The 16,321-nt window shown below is 53.6% G+C and overlaps 1 long non-coding RNA gene across 4 annotated transcripts; it reads right to left on the bottom strand.

Moving 5' to 3' along the window:
- Window positions 1-4,981: 4,981 nt before the first annotated feature.
- On the bottom strand, window positions 4,982-15,652 carry LOC131409373 (uncharacterized). Of its 4 annotated transcripts, none has more exons than XR_009220909.1 (5): window positions 15,400-15,652; window positions 11,759-14,472; window positions 8,996-9,101; window positions 8,495-8,695; window positions 4,982-6,266 (listed from the first exon to the last, which is right to left on the bottom strand). It is a non-coding gene; the product is annotated as an uncharacterized LOC131409373 (long non-coding RNA). The 4 variants fall into 4 exon arrangements; XR_009220911.1 differs by having other exon boundaries at window positions 8,495-9,101; window positions 11,759-11,876; window positions 14,319-14,472; XR_009220908.1 differs by having other exon boundaries at window positions 8,495-9,101.
- Between the last annotated feature and the right edge of the window lie 669 nt (window positions 15,653-16,321).

Below are 16,321 nucleotides of genomic sequence, written 5' to 3'. Positions count from 1 at the left end.
ACGACTGGCCTGCAGAGGGATTCTGCGTGGCCTGCACTATATTGGGTGTTATTTTTACTCGGTGCCCAACATTTAACATCAGAAGATTTCTCTTCAAAATCAGAAGTCAGGACAGCATTTAGCTCTGCTTCTGTGTAGTCAGAATGGGCTGAGCTCACCTGTGGTGATAAACACTTCCGAGTCTCAGGGGCCCACCACATAGATGGTTATTCCTTTCTCACACTGCACGTTCAAGACATGTGGGCCAGGGTCTCTGCTCCACACAGTTACTGAGGGACTCAGGCTGATGGAGGCAACGCCATCCTTTAGTGGCATCTAAGACACATGGCCATGTCAGTTGCTACTTCAGGGAAAGAAGAGACAGAAAAGCACATGGATGTTGCACAGCCTCAGCATGTTACACACATCTGACTTCTGTTCACTTGTCATTGACTGGATGTGGTCATGTGGCCCACCCACATTCCAAAAGGGCTGAGAAGTATAGTCTTCTGTGAACACCAGTTTCACTAGTTCCAATTGGTGAACACTAGTCTGCCATACCTTCCTATGTGGCAGCAATTCACTGGAGCTGAGTGAGCACGCCCCTCTCAGGGTGGCCCTGGACAGGTGTTCAGGATGTGCACTGCACAGCTGCAGGAGGCACCAAACACGTCGTAGTTTCTGGGATCAGCTCTTCCTGCAGATGTGCAGTGACAACCTACAAGGCTGTCCGGAGCAGCCCTTCCCTCCCTAGATGGGCACGTGTGCTCCAGTTACCCCAGTCCCAGGCCAACCTCTTCACTGAGGTCTCGGGAGCATTCCGATTGCATCCTCTGTCTTAGATCCCTAAGTAGATTCAAATTAAATGCAAATTCCTCATCAATATCAGCTTCCTACAGAGTAAAGTCCAAACTCCTTTGCAGGGCCTTCATAGAATTTACAAATGGACCTCAGCTTCATTCACTCCAGCATCCATTCTCCTTCTGCCCCTCCTCCCTCATGCCAGCCCCCTCCCCCTGCTATCAAGTTCCTATCCTCTTGTCAGTGATTCACGAGGTGAGTTAGGTGGGCCTCTGGGCCCTCAGGTTGCTCCATAAAGCAAATCAGTTTTGGAAATAGGGCACACGGTATCCTGCCCTGGAGAGCAGCGGTGGACACTGTGTGTTAAAGGCTCTGACAAGTCCTGCGTGTCCAGTTTCACTTTGTTTAATCCAGCGTTGCAGATCCTGCCCTTTTCTCACACAGAAACCATGATGTCCCAGGAGGAGGACCATCCATTCACCCCACACACTCTGCCCATATATATGTGTCTGCACTATTCTCTTCCTCACACTTCTTCTCCTCAAGTCGGCTTAGCAACTCCGACGCATCCTGCAAACCCCTTTCTAAAGATGCCCCTCATGGCCTGTGTCACACTGAATAGTTAGTTCTGTGTTGGGATCCCCCCGGACCGGGACTTGTGTAGGACAGAGCTCTGACCCCGGGGCCATCGACCATGCTGCGTCCTCTCTGCAGCTCACAGCAGCCTCTATACCCCAGTCCCTGAAAGGGGGACATTTTTGGCCCCCAGCACTCACCACAGCGGTGCTCAGTCTTCCTCTTTCCCCGTGGTGGGCAGGACCCCTGGACTCAGCCACACATCGTGATGCTTGTCCTCGGAAGATCTCAGAGGGCAGAAGAGTCTCAAGTCAACGCTGTCTTTTGAGTCCTCGTATGTTAAAAATGCAAAGAAATGCCCCCAAAGGGTTACAGAAGCTGTGGGGTAATTGAAATGCTTCCACTGACCCGCTCATTCGGAACACGGTGAGAGAGCTCCACTGTGTCAGGCCCTGTTCCAGGAGCTGGAGACTTCAGGGGACACAACGAAGGGCCTGTCTCCATAGCCACCTGCCTCCGAGGTGCAGTCGAGGAACAGACATGTGAGACGCCAGGTGGGGATGGTGCTGTGGAAAGACACAGAGCGGCCGCGGGGCGGCAGGGCAGGACGGCAGGAAGAGGCGTCCCCTTTTCTGTGGGTGGTTCGGGAAGGCCTCTGAGAAGGTGGCATCTGAGCAGAGATCCGAGGAAGAGAGGGAGTGAGGCACGTGGAGATCTGTGGGGGAACCTTCCAGATAAAGAGAGCAGCAAAGGCAGAGGTCCTGAAGCGGCAGCATGCCTACAAGGGGGTGGGTGGCTGGAGCAGCGCAGGCGGCGGGACGGAGAAGCCGAGACTCACTGCAGAGGGGTGGGTGGGGTGCTGGACAGGAGATAGAGCTAGCACGGATTGCCGAGAGAAGCCTCCGGAAGCCTGAGAAAGAGCGAGGCAAGGATGACAACAGTTAAGGCTGCAGAGTGAGGAATGTCATCTTTTTTCCAGCCTGACAGAGCGTCTCCCTAGTCAACGCATCACCTCCTCTGGGCTCTGAATCTGAAGGTTGTTAAGGAGGTCCAGGCCGGCCATCGTGCCCAGACCCCTGTCACGCTCCTTCCCTGTCAGAGAAGATGCCAAGCCCCACGGCCCCCTTTTTACTCCCTGGGTGACCTGCGACGTGTGATTGCTGGCCCATTTCAGGGGCTGCAGACTGGAGCTTGGATGAGTGACAGGGCCTGAGGGTGACTGTGTCCTGCTGCCAGAATCCTGCCGAGGCGCCTGCCAGGGGACGCAGTCTGATGCCCAGGGCATGATGGGAGAAACGAAAGACCCCTAGGGCCAGGAAGCCCTGCCTCCACTGACACCTGAGCGGGGCCACTGAGGAGGGTGGGGTTTGAGGGGGCTGGCCACATCTGGGGTCTCCCCTCCATTCCATCCTGCCCTCCTGGGCAGAGGGGGCGCCAGAGGGGCTGGGGGAGGGGGTGGTGCCCATCAAAGGATCCAGCACGTGGGAGACAAGGAGGAGCACCCAGCACTCTCCTTCCTGCAGTGGCAGTTTCATGGGAAGATCCTGAAGTCTGAGGCTCTGGAGGGAACAGTGGCCTGTCTTCAGCCTGCAGCCTCAGCACACCGCCCGACTTCTCCAAGCCTGAGGCCTCCTCACAGAGCCTTCAGTGTATGAGTAAACCAGGTGCCTCCCCTCCCCAGCCCCAGCACAGCCCCCACCCCACAGAGGGCCTGGGTCTGCCCAGTCCTACCCACGGGAACCGCTCCACGGAGACCCACGGTGGCTCATGGGCCACATGTGACCAATGCAGAGCCTAGCCATCAGGACAGCTCCTATGCTAAAAATCCAGATTTCCATTCCCCTTCAGAACAGCATGGCCACCCATGCTGGCCTGCCTTGCATGTACCACCATCAGCCAGAACCCAGACGGTCTGCCCCCTGCGGTCTCCCTCCTGGCTTGCCTGTGGGCAGTCTACAAACCTTGCCCTCACAATGGTGATGGAGGGTTCCAGCAGGGGCTTCACCCCCTGCTGCCCCTAGAGCTGATGAACAAGCCTTCTGTGACAGGTCCCAGGGCAAGGGTCACACACCCCAGCAGGCTGGGACCCCGTGATATGACCGTTGCCATGGGCAGGCAGCATGAGCCACCTCTCCCTCCTCCACCAGCCACAGGGGATGGTGGAGTTGACTGGTCCACATCTAGGATTCACCATCCCTACCACTCCATCCTGCCCTCCCGAGCAGAGAAGCGGGCTGGAAAGGCTGAGGAGGGGGACGGCCACGTTGATGGTTCCGGAATCGTTGGTGGAGAGGAGCAAGGAGTCTCCAGGGTCTTGCAGACACACACTGCCCTGGCCGCCTGTCGGGAGAAGCGGAGGACTGAATGTCCACCAGGGCCGGGGCTGCAGGAGAAGAGGCAGCCCAGCGCGGGAGCCTCCTCCCACTGATTGACACCCCCCAGACTGACGGGGGGGAAGAAATGAAAGACAGGTAGCCAGCCTGGAGACCTGCATTCCCATTCAGGGTCGCCCCATCATTCCCAGACTAGACCCTTCACCCCTCTGGGCCTCACTTTGGAATGGTGAGAAAGAGGGGGTGGCCTCGATGGTCTCTAGGGACCCTTTTGGCTCTGACAGTCTCCATCTCCATCTTGAATACGCCCCTTTGTACCCACAGCTGCCGTCGGTTATAAACGGCTCCGCACGCCGGCACTGCACAGCCTGACCCCGCAGCAGCCTGCACACGCGGTGCTCAGGCCATGCCTGCACACTTCCTGTGAGCAGTAAACCCTTCCTGCTCCCACTGCGCAGGGGAGCAGGCTAAGACCCGAGGAGGGTGCCCACTGAGCCCAGGGCTCCGGGGCCACCACGCTGCCCGTGGTGAAAGGCTCCCCTGGACCTGTGCTGCTGGTGGCCCTGGTCACTCAGCAAGTGACAGCACCAGAGCCCCACAGGGCTTCCCAGTCACACTCCCCAGGATCAGCCACCCTCCCCCCGCCCCTCTGCAGGCCCCACCCTGCCCCCAAGGAGAGCGCAGCTCTGGTTTAATTAGCCACATTCGGGGCTGCCCAGTGGTCTCTGGTCCTGTACCCTTCCCAGGAACTGGCCCAGTCACCCCAATGTCGCATCTGCTGCACAGCATTACCCACTGCCCCAGCTTCCTCTCCCCAGCCCTCGCTTCAGTTCAGGGCGTGGACCGGTTTCAGGCCCTGGAGAGCTCCCCCAAGGAGCGTAGACGGGCGCCAGTGGGCCATGCGCGGCGCTGAGCCCCGTCTGAGGGGTTCTAAGCCCTACGGCCCATTTGGAGGAGGCTCATACCTCTCCTCCAGGGCTGCTGCCCTGAGTGGGGTGGCAGAGGGAGCCACTGAGACCCCTTTATGTTGTGGCCCTGGGTCCTTCTCTGCAGTGCGCAGGTCCGGGGAAACCCCTCATCACCCCAAAGCACATTCCAGCCTGGTGTGTATCCGTCCTGGGGACCCTGAGAAAGGCCAAGAGCATCACTGGGGGTTGTCTTGCCTACTAGCCCTGCACGGCTCCTGTTCATTATTCTTGAGGGCAGTTTTAGGAAAAAGGTTTTACAGCTGCTGAAGAAAGAGTAAGAAACGCAAGTTGGGGGAAAAAAGCAAATTCACGGAGTCCTTTCTATAAACGCTTGCTGAGCAGGCGCGCGCTGACAGAGGCAGATAGATGACCTGCAATTACCCGCCCGGATCCCCCAAGCCTCACCCAGGTTCCCTCCCGCCTGGTCTCCAAGCAATTTCAGACTTTTTGTACATCTAAAGCAGAGATTGTAAACGATTTCTCTCTCCAGTAGAAGCAGCTTTCGGGTGGGGGGAGGCGGCCCTGGCGTGTTTATTCTCGAACAAAGGCAGTTGGAGACAGAATGGGCACGTGGCCCTCCCCCAGCCACTGGCTCCTCAGCTCTCTCACCAAACCCCAAGGCCCTCATTCCGGCTGCAGAGCGGAGGGTTGAAGGTGTGTGCCTGGTTCAGCCTCCACAAGGTGCAGGGGTCCGGGGACACAGGTGTGGGCTGCTCTGCGGCCTTTCCGTGCGTGGGGCAGGTTGTGGCTGCGCTGGTGAACAGGTGACATCTACGTGAGTGCAGGAACGGTGCCAACGTGGCCTGTCATCTGACAGTTCCATAACCCGGGCAGGCCCCTCTGGAGTCTTCTGTGCTGGGGGAGGATTTAAAGTGTCCTGTTTCTGCAAGATGTGCCCTCACCCACACCCCAGGAGAAAGTGGACGAGAAACAGGATGCTGTAGGTGGCTATGTGAGCTGCTGGCTGCCGGCAGGCACGCGCACACAGGAGAGTGGGGGTCTGTATTTGCAGGTGTCACCCCCATTCTCTTCCCAGCTCCCTGTTGGCCCCCGCGGATGAAGGAATAGTCTGGGCATAAGAGACAGCCCAAGGCCACAATAGGGAGCAGTTTCCAAATTCGGACACCAACTGCCATCTTTAGGTTTTGGGTCACAGCTCCGTTCCACTGCTACTTTTTGTTGTCTTAAACCAAGTAATGCAATCACATGGTTCTAAAAGCAAAACAAGGCTAAAGGGTGAAGGGGGAGGTCTCTCTCCCACCTCTGCCCCTATCATCGAGTTCCCTAGCCCCCCACCAACCACAAAGGCAGGTAAGTTTATTAGTTTTTTGTCTATCTGTCCAGGATATCTTTATGGAAGTATAACAAACATGAAGACATATTCTGATTTTCCCTCTTTCTTGTGCAAAACATAACATATCTTATAGACAGTTCTGTATCTATTTTCTCACTTGATACATTGCACGGATGCTCCACTTTGTATGTATGAGAAGGCACACGTATGAGGTCCTTGCTGCACCGTGACAGCAAAAGATGTGAGCAACTCAGGTGGCCCCAGGAGGGGGCTGGCTCAAGAAGCTGTGGCCTGTCCACGCAATGGGAGACTCTCCTGTAGAAAAAACAGAGGAGGCGTGGGAGATGAGGAAGGTTTCTCTGTTCTGATTGGGAAGATCTTTAATCTCCAAGCTACATTAACTGAATGGGAGAGGAGTAGGATAAATTCCCACAGTGGGATTGTCGGGTCAAAAGATGCACGCATTTGCAGTTTTGATAGATCTTGTCCAATCTTTTGTGGCTTCTGGATTTTTGAGTCATAATTTGAAAGACCTTTCATTTACTTAATATTTTACTGTACATCAATTTATTTTTTTAACTTAGTAAGTGTATTTTAAAGGGATACTAGAATAAAGAAGAAAACCAGAAATTGAAAAAGAGTGATGGACAAGTCAAGGTCTTTCATTACAACAGAATTGAATAGAATTCAAAGCAATAGAAAGGTATTCTGGTTGATGTAAACAGAAAGGGTGCTTATTAAAGGATATTTGGACCTCACAGACCCTCTGGGAGGCCCTAGCTTCATGCTTAGAAGCTGAACATCCAGGGAGGAGTCATGAGGACACCACCGCCCCAGCCCTTGACACCCCAACCTGCCCAGCTGAGCCCCAGGTCCTGCCCCCACTGCTTCTGGAAGCCACATGAGGCTGCTTCTGCAGCCGGCGCTTCCCCTGCCCATCAACAGACAGATTATGGGATGCTGGGTGGTGCATGCTTCTTTGTGACCCTGGCTAGTTGGGTGGATGTGACTGATGGGGGTCCTAGCAGTCAGGAAGGCCTAGAGGGTGAATGTTTGGCATTTTAGCTTATACAGAGGGAAATTTGCTTTTCCTTGTTAGGTTCCTTGTGCTGGTACTGGGTGGCCAAAAAGAATGATGTGAGTCCACTCCTAGAAGGGCAGGCCATGTCCCCAGAGACGTGGTGCTGCACGGGGGCAGGGTGGGAGACCAGATGTGTCAGAGCTGCACAGAAAGAAGGGTCTGGGGCTGTGATCCCAACAAGGACCCAGTGGGCAGGCAGACTGTGGAAACAGGGAGCAGCCAACCCAGAGGTCTGGGAGCTCCAAGAGAGGGGAAGAAAGACTAGGGCAGAGGGGAGGAAGGGGGCCTGAGGAGGTGGTAGGATGGGGAGGCTGGGAGGAGTGTGAGGAGGGTGGAGGCCTGAGAGTAGGGCAGGGGTGTGGAGGAAGAGGCCCGGAGCCTGGAGGGTGGGCTCAGGGACCTGGAAGGGGCAATGGGCCATTAAGGGAAGGCAAGCAGAGGGGAATGAGCTGAGGATGTCCGGGGAACAGAGTAGATCAGAGGACAGGTACACACTCAGGAGAAGGGGCACAGAGCACACCCCCCCAAACTAGCCTGCAGAGGTGCCCTCCCGAGCCTGGCAGAGAGGGAGCACCGGCCAGTAAGGGTCCAGCAGGAGAGCTCTCGCGTCCTCTGCATTTCCCCCAAATCCCCAGGGCCACTTGGACCCTAATTTGGGAACCTGGGATTGTATTTCTGCTATGTCTGAGCCTCCGTCACACGCGCAGCCACAGCAGCGACACAGCATCCCGCGGCTGCGGGCGCTCCAGCTCTCCGGCCCTTCACTGCGTCCTTTCCCTTCACTACTCTTTCCACTTGTGCCGGCCCTGCCTGGGGCGTTGTGCCAGGCCCTACTTCTTCCTGGCAAGGCGAGTCTTCAGCGAGGTGGGGAGCACCCTTTTCCTCACATGCGCCCAACAACCCCGGGCTGTGTGTGGATCCTCCATTATTCACGGCTCTCAGATCTCGGGCTGGAACAGGCACCAGTTTCATCTGTAACTCCCAGCCCTCTCCTCTCACGATGCCTTTGCATTTGATCTTCTGCAAATTTGCCTCTTTGTTCTTCAGTCAGAATCATATTGCCAGGGGCTCCCGACAGTCCTTGGTGGCACAGACTGCTACGGAAATTCTCTTTAAATAAAAAAATAAAAACGTCCCCGTAGCAATAAGTGAGATACCTCCAGGTGGAAATGTCACAACCTACCATAAGACAACAGCTCAGAGCAGAGAACAAAGCAAGCCCTGACCCAGACCCAGCCGTGTGTGGACGAGCACCGAGACATCGCAGGAAGAGAGGCGAGGCCGGCCCGTTCTCTCTCTCCTTGGATCAGCTGTTTCCTCCTCGTAATTCATATTCTAGGCTTGAAAGTTGGTTGAAAATAATACCCAGCACTAATGAGGCTGTAGGGACACAGGTAGACTGATGCGTTGCTGGGAGTAGCTTATGTTTCTAGAGACTTCCGGTTCCTGTTTATTCACTTACCTATTTGCTTACCCAACAACATTGATTGTATCAGGTCTCGAGGAGCCAGTGGCAGAGGGTCCAACTCAAACTTGGTCTAGATGGGGTGACTATTGGCTCCTGTAACTGAAAGTCAGGGGGTTGTAACTGCTTCAGTTACTGCTGGATCCAGGGGTTCAAAAAACTTCTTCAAAACCTGTGCATTCACTCAGCTGCACACATCTAAATGGTTAAGACAATAAATTTTACGTTATGTGTATTTTACCACAATTAAAAAAAATTTAAAACCAAAAAATCCTGTGCACCATGCCTCACCCACCTCGGGCAAGGCCTTTAGGTGGCTGCTTCCCCCTGGAATGCAAGCCTCTTGCACCATTCGAGTCCCTGCTCAAATGCCAGCCCCTCAGAGAGGCCCCCTGGGTGCCAACCCAAAGCAGCCCCCTCCTACAGCCACTCACTCTCACCCTTCAAAACACTTGCCACTTCCGAAAATTACCCTGTTTTTTCACCTGTGTTACATACATGCTTATTCTTCCTGCTAGAACGTCCTTGAGCTCTGTGAGAACTGGGACTTTGGCTTGGTCACGGCTGTTTCGCAGACCAGGAACAGGCACAGCACACAGTGGGGCTTACCCAAGAGATGCAGAAGGAATAAATGAAGGAATGTGCTCTCTGCCTCTCCTGGCCCCACTCTCCTTGCATTAGTACCATTCTCAGGTGGGGTCTCCCTGTACAGTGGCAAAATGGCTGCAGGCAGCTCCAACATCCCACCACGAATATTACCTCATGGTCAATATTACATCAACAATATGACATCAGCAACACCTGCATCCTCCTGGCAGCCCTCAGTTCAGTGGGAGGAAAGGGCTTCTCTCGCAAATGTCCCAAGGTTGCAACTCATTGGCTCTGGCTGGGTCATGTGACTTTCCCTGAGCCAACCACTGTGAGCAGGGATGCAGTACTCTGATTGGTCAGGCCTGGAGCCCAGGTCTACCACTGGGGCCAAAAGCAAGGTCAGTACCACCGACCCTGGACACAGAGGGGGCTGGTTTCCCCAGGGAAATCAGTGAGCTGATGCCAGAGGAAGGGGCTCAGATGTGGGGCAGGCAGACACATCAGGCCAATGCTGTGAGCACCTCAGACACATCAGGCTCTGGACCAGGCTCCAGAGATTCCAAGATAAATAGCACTTCAATAAACATTTGCTGGATGAGGGCGACTGGATCCCAGACCTCTCAGCAGAGCGGGGGAGACAGATCCGTGTGGTTATAGGATGTGTTTATGCCGAAGGAAGACAGGGCCGTGGGGACCTATGTCCCTCCTGTGAGCTGGGACTGGGTGAGTCATTGTTGCCGGGTTGAAATGGGCTTAAGAGCCTGGGGCCTGCTGGAACCAGGGATTCCATGAATCTACTCAAAAGGAGAAATAAACTGTATTGCACAGGAACGGTTGATGCAGCATTATTCGTGATAGAAAAAACAAAAAACAACTGGAAACAACCCAAATGTTCCCCAATAGGGGACTGGTTATCTACATTATGAAACAGCCACTTGATGAAATATTCTGGAGCTGTTAAAAATGATCGTTATGAAAACTACAGAGCAACAGGGGAAAAGGCGTCTGTTCTAATGCACAGTGACAGCACAGAATACAAAACGGTGACCGGGAGATGCATCCATCGTATGCCCTGCCTGTGCTTGGGACACAGAGACACATGGGGTGCCATTCCTGCCCCCAGGAAGCTCCTGGGAGAGATGTGAAAACCAGTAATGACTCTCAAGGGTGAGAAAGGCAACCCCAGAGGGGAAGGAGTTTCTGGGGGTCTGAGAGATCTGCCCTGGGAAGTGGTCTTTGAGCTGGATTTTATGGGGAGCGAGTACTAAGACTGCAGCTGCATAAACATGGACACTTAGAGAAAAAGGCTTGAGGGCAATACACACACACAAAAAAATGAAAACAGTTGTACCAGGAAGAATTATGGGTGATTTTTCCCCCTATTTTTTTCCAAAATTTCTTTTATGTTATATTGTTTTTACAATAAAAGCTTGTAGAAAACTAAGCTCAGATAAGGGAGAATAATTTTCACTACCCACATTCGTGTCAGTAAATCAGACATGAGTTTATAAGCACTTCACTTCCTCCACAGAGCAGGGAAGGGGGGAAATGTTTATTGAACATTTGGATGTTGCCTGGCCCTGTGCTCTGCAGTGAGGGGATGAGGCACTTACATTTCTAGCGGGAAGAACAAGGTATAAACATATGAAATAGTAAATATTTTTTTAAATATTTAAATAAAGGTTTAAGATGACTTTGGTGGCAAAGAGTTGGGGCCTGCTCTCCGGGTGTCGGGGAGTGGGGTCCTGGCTGAAACAGAGGAGGAGCAACACAGCCAGAGCAGATGGAGGTGTGCAACCAGACCTTCGGATTTCGAGTGAGGAGAGGCTGACAGCCACAGAGTGGGGCTTGCCTTTGGGTAAGGAACAGGAGGTCAAGGGTCAAGAATTGGGAAGGGCAGAAAAGGGTCAGTTGAGAGAAGCAGAGCAGGACAGGGGTTGTGAGAAGGTCGAAGGCGGGGAAGGTCTCCTTAAGGAGGCTCCAGATGTAGCTTCCAAGGGGCTGAGAGGGACCTGACAGTATGGGGAGAAGGACACGGTGTCGCATTAGAGACCTCCACCACCAGCCAGTTCTGAGTATCACTCAGGGTTCTTAGCCGATGGTGGCCCAAATCCTGCTAAGAACCTGGCCAGTGAGGGCAACGCTGCCAGAACCTGACCATGGCCACCGCAGTTTACACAGCACACAGCACGGCCCCTGCTGCTCCCCCATCCAGAAGATTCTCCCCCAGCCCCGCTTCTTTGCTCACCAGCTCCTGACCCAGATCTGGAGTAAGAGGCATCTCATAGGCCAGGCTTGGGCCCCGACTCACAGCCTAGCCGCTAGGGATGACAGAAAAGCGTGTGTCTGGCATTTTTAGTTTCCACAATGAGAAGTGAGCCTCATAAAAGGAGCATCTCTGTAAACACAGGATGGGGTTCGGATGTGCAGCTACTGTTCATCTCCATAGGAAGCCCCCAACTCTCACCCCCACCCCTTCATTTGTAAGATGAGGAGGGGGAGACAAGATGGCAGACTGAACACTTATATCTAACTGTACTCCTTTCCAGGCCCCACCAAAACTACAGCAAATGATTTTTAAAAAGACATCAACTAGATAGGAAGGATAACATGGAGAGGAGATGACAGCAACACGATTCTGGAAGCTGGAAGCATAGAGAGGAGTGATACCTGACCGAGAGGTCCCAGAGAGGCAGAACAGCAGGCTGTTTGATTCTCTAGAAGAGACTCAAGTCTGTTCTCACCCCAGAGCCTGCAAAGCATCAGGAATGTGCAGCCCTGGATACACCTGGAAATGGGGATGAATAGCAGTTAAAACAAGAGAGAGCAGAGCAAAAGCTTCTGAAAACTGGATTCCCAACCTCACTCCAAAATGTTAGGTAATCACCCCTCCCTTCCTCAGCAAAAGTCCAGGATTTATTCTCTGGACGAAGGAAGCAAGGCCCAGCTAAGAGCTCAGCTACTCTACTGGAAACACGGGGTACAGGATGCTGCGACCCCCACCCAGCTCTTGGCCCTACTCTGCTCCAGAAGCCATCAGGCTAGACTATTCTCCAGGCAGGAGACTGAAAGAGTTTTCCCAGGGACTCTGTCCAGCCCCAAGTGAAAGACCTCAAGGTACTGACACCAGTGGAGCCCCCCACCAGCGGCCCATCAAGGTCTCGGAGCTTCCGACCAGCATTTGGTACTTAATCATGATCTGGTGAAGCTCAGGTCACCTGACATCTGAGGGACACTCTATCATGCGATAGAGGGAACAAAGCAGACAAACAGGAAAACAGCGTCCAGAAACAGAGACCATGCAAGGTGAAGAAAATCTTTAAAGATTATTAATGATCTCAGGGAGATACGAGAAGAGATTACAACCATGAAGCTCTAATAAAAGGCACATTCAGAGAATAGAGAATTAAAAGAGAGTTCTTGGAAATTAAAAGCGGGAAAAATTGATTTCTAAAAAAAGAAGAGATGGATTAGAAGGCACAAGTAAGGAAATCTCCCGGAAAACAGAGAAAAAAGAGAAGGAAATGGAAACTAGGAGAGGAAAGGTAAGAACATTGACAATCAAGTCAAGAGATTCAACACCTGAGCAAGATGTGTTAAAGAGAGAAAACAGAGAGAAAGAAATTGTAAAGGAAATAACTCAAGAAAATGTCTCAGAAATGAAGGACACGCATTTTTGTATTGAAATGACCAAAATTGCTCACAGTGGTGGATGAAAACAGACCCACACCGAAGCACATTGCTGCAAACTTTCAAAGGCCTGGGAACAAAAAGAGTCTACAAGTTTCCAGAGAGGCTAGAAGGCGTGGAGTAACGCTCTCAAGGCTCTGAAAGGAAAGCATTTCCACACCAGATTCTAAACCCAGGCAAACTATCAGTCAGATGAGAGGAGAGAGAGACGTCTGCAGGCCCGCAGGATCTCAAGAAATTGGACTCTCTTCCACTCTGCCTCAGGACGCCTCAGGGGCTCGTGCTCCACAACAACAAGGGAGCAAACCAAGAAAGAAAATACCAGAGACACGGGCCCAGGAGACCCAAACCAGGAGAGACAGCAGAAGGAATCCCTAGGGGGATAGTGACAAGGGATTGGGCTATCAGCTGGGTCCCCGGCATAGACTGGGGACAGCTTGGACATCTGTGGCCAAGCACAGTGCAGGCCTCTGCAGCCATCATCACTCTTCCCTCCAAAACGACAGGCAGGCTCAGGGAAGGTCAGATGAGCCACCCCTTCTACGAGCAGGCTGGTGCGAGGCTGACACGGAGCGAGGTGGCAACAACGTACAGAAGAAGAAAACACAAATGAAGGCTTCTCCTCTATCTGCATATGCACCCGTATATGAACAGGCAGTGCCCAGAGCAGTGAGCAAGAGTGAGTTTCCCTCCTCATGTGGAGCATAAACATAAAAAGTATAAGTTCAGATCATACTAAGTGCTTTGGAAAAAATAAAACAGGCTAATGGAGCTAAGAGTGGCTGTGGGGGAAGGTTGGGGCAGGCCTTTCTGAGAAGGTGACATTTGAGCTGAGATCTGCATGATGAGGTGAGCTGGCTGTGCGAGGATCTTGGCGGAAAGACTTACAGGCAGAGGGAACAGCAAGTGCAAAGGCCCTGAGGTACGAATGAGCTTGACACGTTAAAGACACCAGTAGAGAGGGAGGAGGAGAGCAGTAGGAGATGAGTTAGGAGGGGGAGGGTGGGGCTGGATCCAGTAGGGCTTTGGTGGCCAGGGTGAAGGGGCTACAGATGACTGGAGGCTCAGGGAAAGTTTTAAGCGGGTGGGGGGGGTGTGCCTTGATCTTAATTAATGGTGTCACTATTAATATCCTGGGATATAGGTGACTAAACTGCCTTCCAACATCCATTCCTCCTTCTGTCTCACTACAGAGTCCTGGGCTAAGACCTCAGCTGAAAAAACTACATTTCCCAGCCTCCCTTGCAGCTAGGTGTAATCAACACCCTAAATTCTGGCCAATGAGATGTAAACCCTTTGCTTCTCCATTTTTCTCCTTCCAGGCTAACATGATGACTGGAAGTCCAGCAGCCATTTTAGACCCTGAGGTGACTGACCTTAGGATAGAAGCCACATACTCGGAAGGGACAAGGGACAAATAGAAGGAACCTGGGTCCCGATGACCACAGGTGGTCTTATCAGCCTTAGACTGCCAACCTCCAGACTTGTTTTATGTGAGAAAATGGACCTTGTGAGGGTAGGCTGCCATCTTTCAGCTCACCTTGATCCCTAGAGTCACCTCCAGGTAGGGTTGAAGTCTTGCATGGGACCCTTGGAATCTCTGATAGTTTGGGGGTGTCGCCCTCTTGTCTGCTTGTTTCCTCCATTCACACTTGGGCAGCAGGCACCTCAAAGATTCCTGCCACCTTCTGAATCTTGGAGTGTGAGAAGAGAAGGGCTTTGGGGAGGGAAGGGCTCCAAGGACAGGGCACCAGTCCTTGCTAAGGGAGGGAACTCTGGGTGGCTCTTCCCTTTCCTGGCTTCACGGGGAGAGAGAGTAACAAGTAATACCACAAGCCGTTTTCTGTGCTTAAACCTTTGCATCCTGATCTCTCACTTCGCAACTTGAACCCTCAGGCTATGTTTTTTATACACATAAAATTAAGCCTCTGGAGTTGGAACTTGAGAGCTCAGAGCTTCACCAGAATCGTCTGGGGATTGGCTCATTAAAAATACAGATTCCCAGGTCCAACCGAGCTCTCTGCTGTCCCTCCCACACGTTTCCTGCCCGGGACTGGCCCGGCCGCCAGACCCGGAGGTCGTCCGCCTTAGCCGGCTCCCGTGGCCTCAGCCCCCTGGCGTGCAGTCCATCAGCACACGCTGCTGCTCCACCCCCAAACCCGTTCCAGACCCTCACTTCCCTCCGCCCCCTCCTCTTCCACCACAGCTTCCTGAGTTTTCTATCACTTCCTACCTATTCTTTCCATTCCGAAAGAACATCCTGGGTGGTTGTTTATCATGTAAATCAGAACGTGGAATTCCCCATTTCAAGCTCTCCGGTGACTGCTGTTACCCTGAGAATGCAATGACCGCCCAGTGCTTCTCCTCATCCCCTTGCCCCCTCTGTTTCAGCCATTTCCCTTCTTTCCACCCCCCAACGTTCGTTCCACACTGGTTCCCACCTCGGGGCCCTTGCCCCTGCTGTTCCCTCTGGCTGGCACACTTTTCCTTGATTCTCATCATCTCAGGTCACAGCTTAAGTGTCACCTCCCGCCGCCGCCCGCGGGTGTTCTCCAGCACCTCTCTCTGTTTCCTAGTCTTTACTGCAGTTACCTCATGCCATCTTGTCATGTACTGCTCACCTGTCTGTTGTCCTCTTCCTTCTCCCCTGGAACACGAGCTGGGACCTCAGCGGACATGTCCACTAGACCCCCCAGGCCCAAGCGACACCCGGCACCGGGTAGGTGCCTCATACCTATTTTACCTATTTGTTGAATGGACGAACAAACGCGCGCCGCACTCGGCCGCCCACCCGTCCCTTCGGCCCCCGCAGCGGAGGAAGACGGTGAGCCCAGAGGCCCCGGCCCGCCCGGCTCTCCGCGCCCGCTTCACCGTCTACCGCGCCCGACCTCGAGCCCGTTGCTGGCGGGCGGGGAGAACCCGTGCTTTGCGGCTCCCCTCCCTTCTTTAGCTCCCAACGCTGGGCTCGTGCCGGCCTCCCGCCTTCCTTGCAAAGGAGGCAGCGCCCGATCTCGGTCCCTCCCTGTGTAAACGGCCCACATGCCCAAGCATAGAACGGTTCTCTGAGCTGCTGCTGGGGGAGTCTGCTGCTCTCTCTGTTCAGAGGATGTTTTCCCGGCCTCCTCCTGGTGTTAAATCACCCTCCAAATTAGCAGGAACGCTCATTACCAACCCAAGCACCTCCCGTTAGGCAGGAAATGTGTGTCTCCTGCAGAAGCTCCCCCAGACCCCAGGCCACCCCCATCACTCCTGGATGGGGGTGGGGAGTGGGGGCTGACTGCAGGACTGGGGCAGGCAGCCGGCGCTAACTGCTGGGGAGGCAGTGGCCTGCCAGGGCTTGTCGTGGTGGCTGCAGGTTCCCGTTCTACATCCTCACCCCTTGTCCCCCCCCCGCCCCGCTGGAAGGGCACACACAGAGGCCCTTGCTTCTGGGACAGTTTGTGGTCCTGCTCTGTCACAGGTCTGTGCGGGATTTGCTGCTGGGTTTTAAAGAAGATATTAGGGCAGGGGCACTTGTAAAGCAGCAAGAAACCGGAAATCATT

This window comes from Diceros bicornis, chromosome 1, assembly GCF_020826845.1.
Source record: "Diceros bicornis minor isolate mBicDic1 chromosome 1, mDicBic1.mat.cur, whole genome shotgun sequence".
Lineage (NCBI taxonomy): Eukaryota > Metazoa > Chordata > Mammalia > Perissodactyla > Rhinocerotidae > Diceros > Diceros bicornis.
This window is presented reverse-complemented; position numbering and strand designations above follow the sequence as displayed.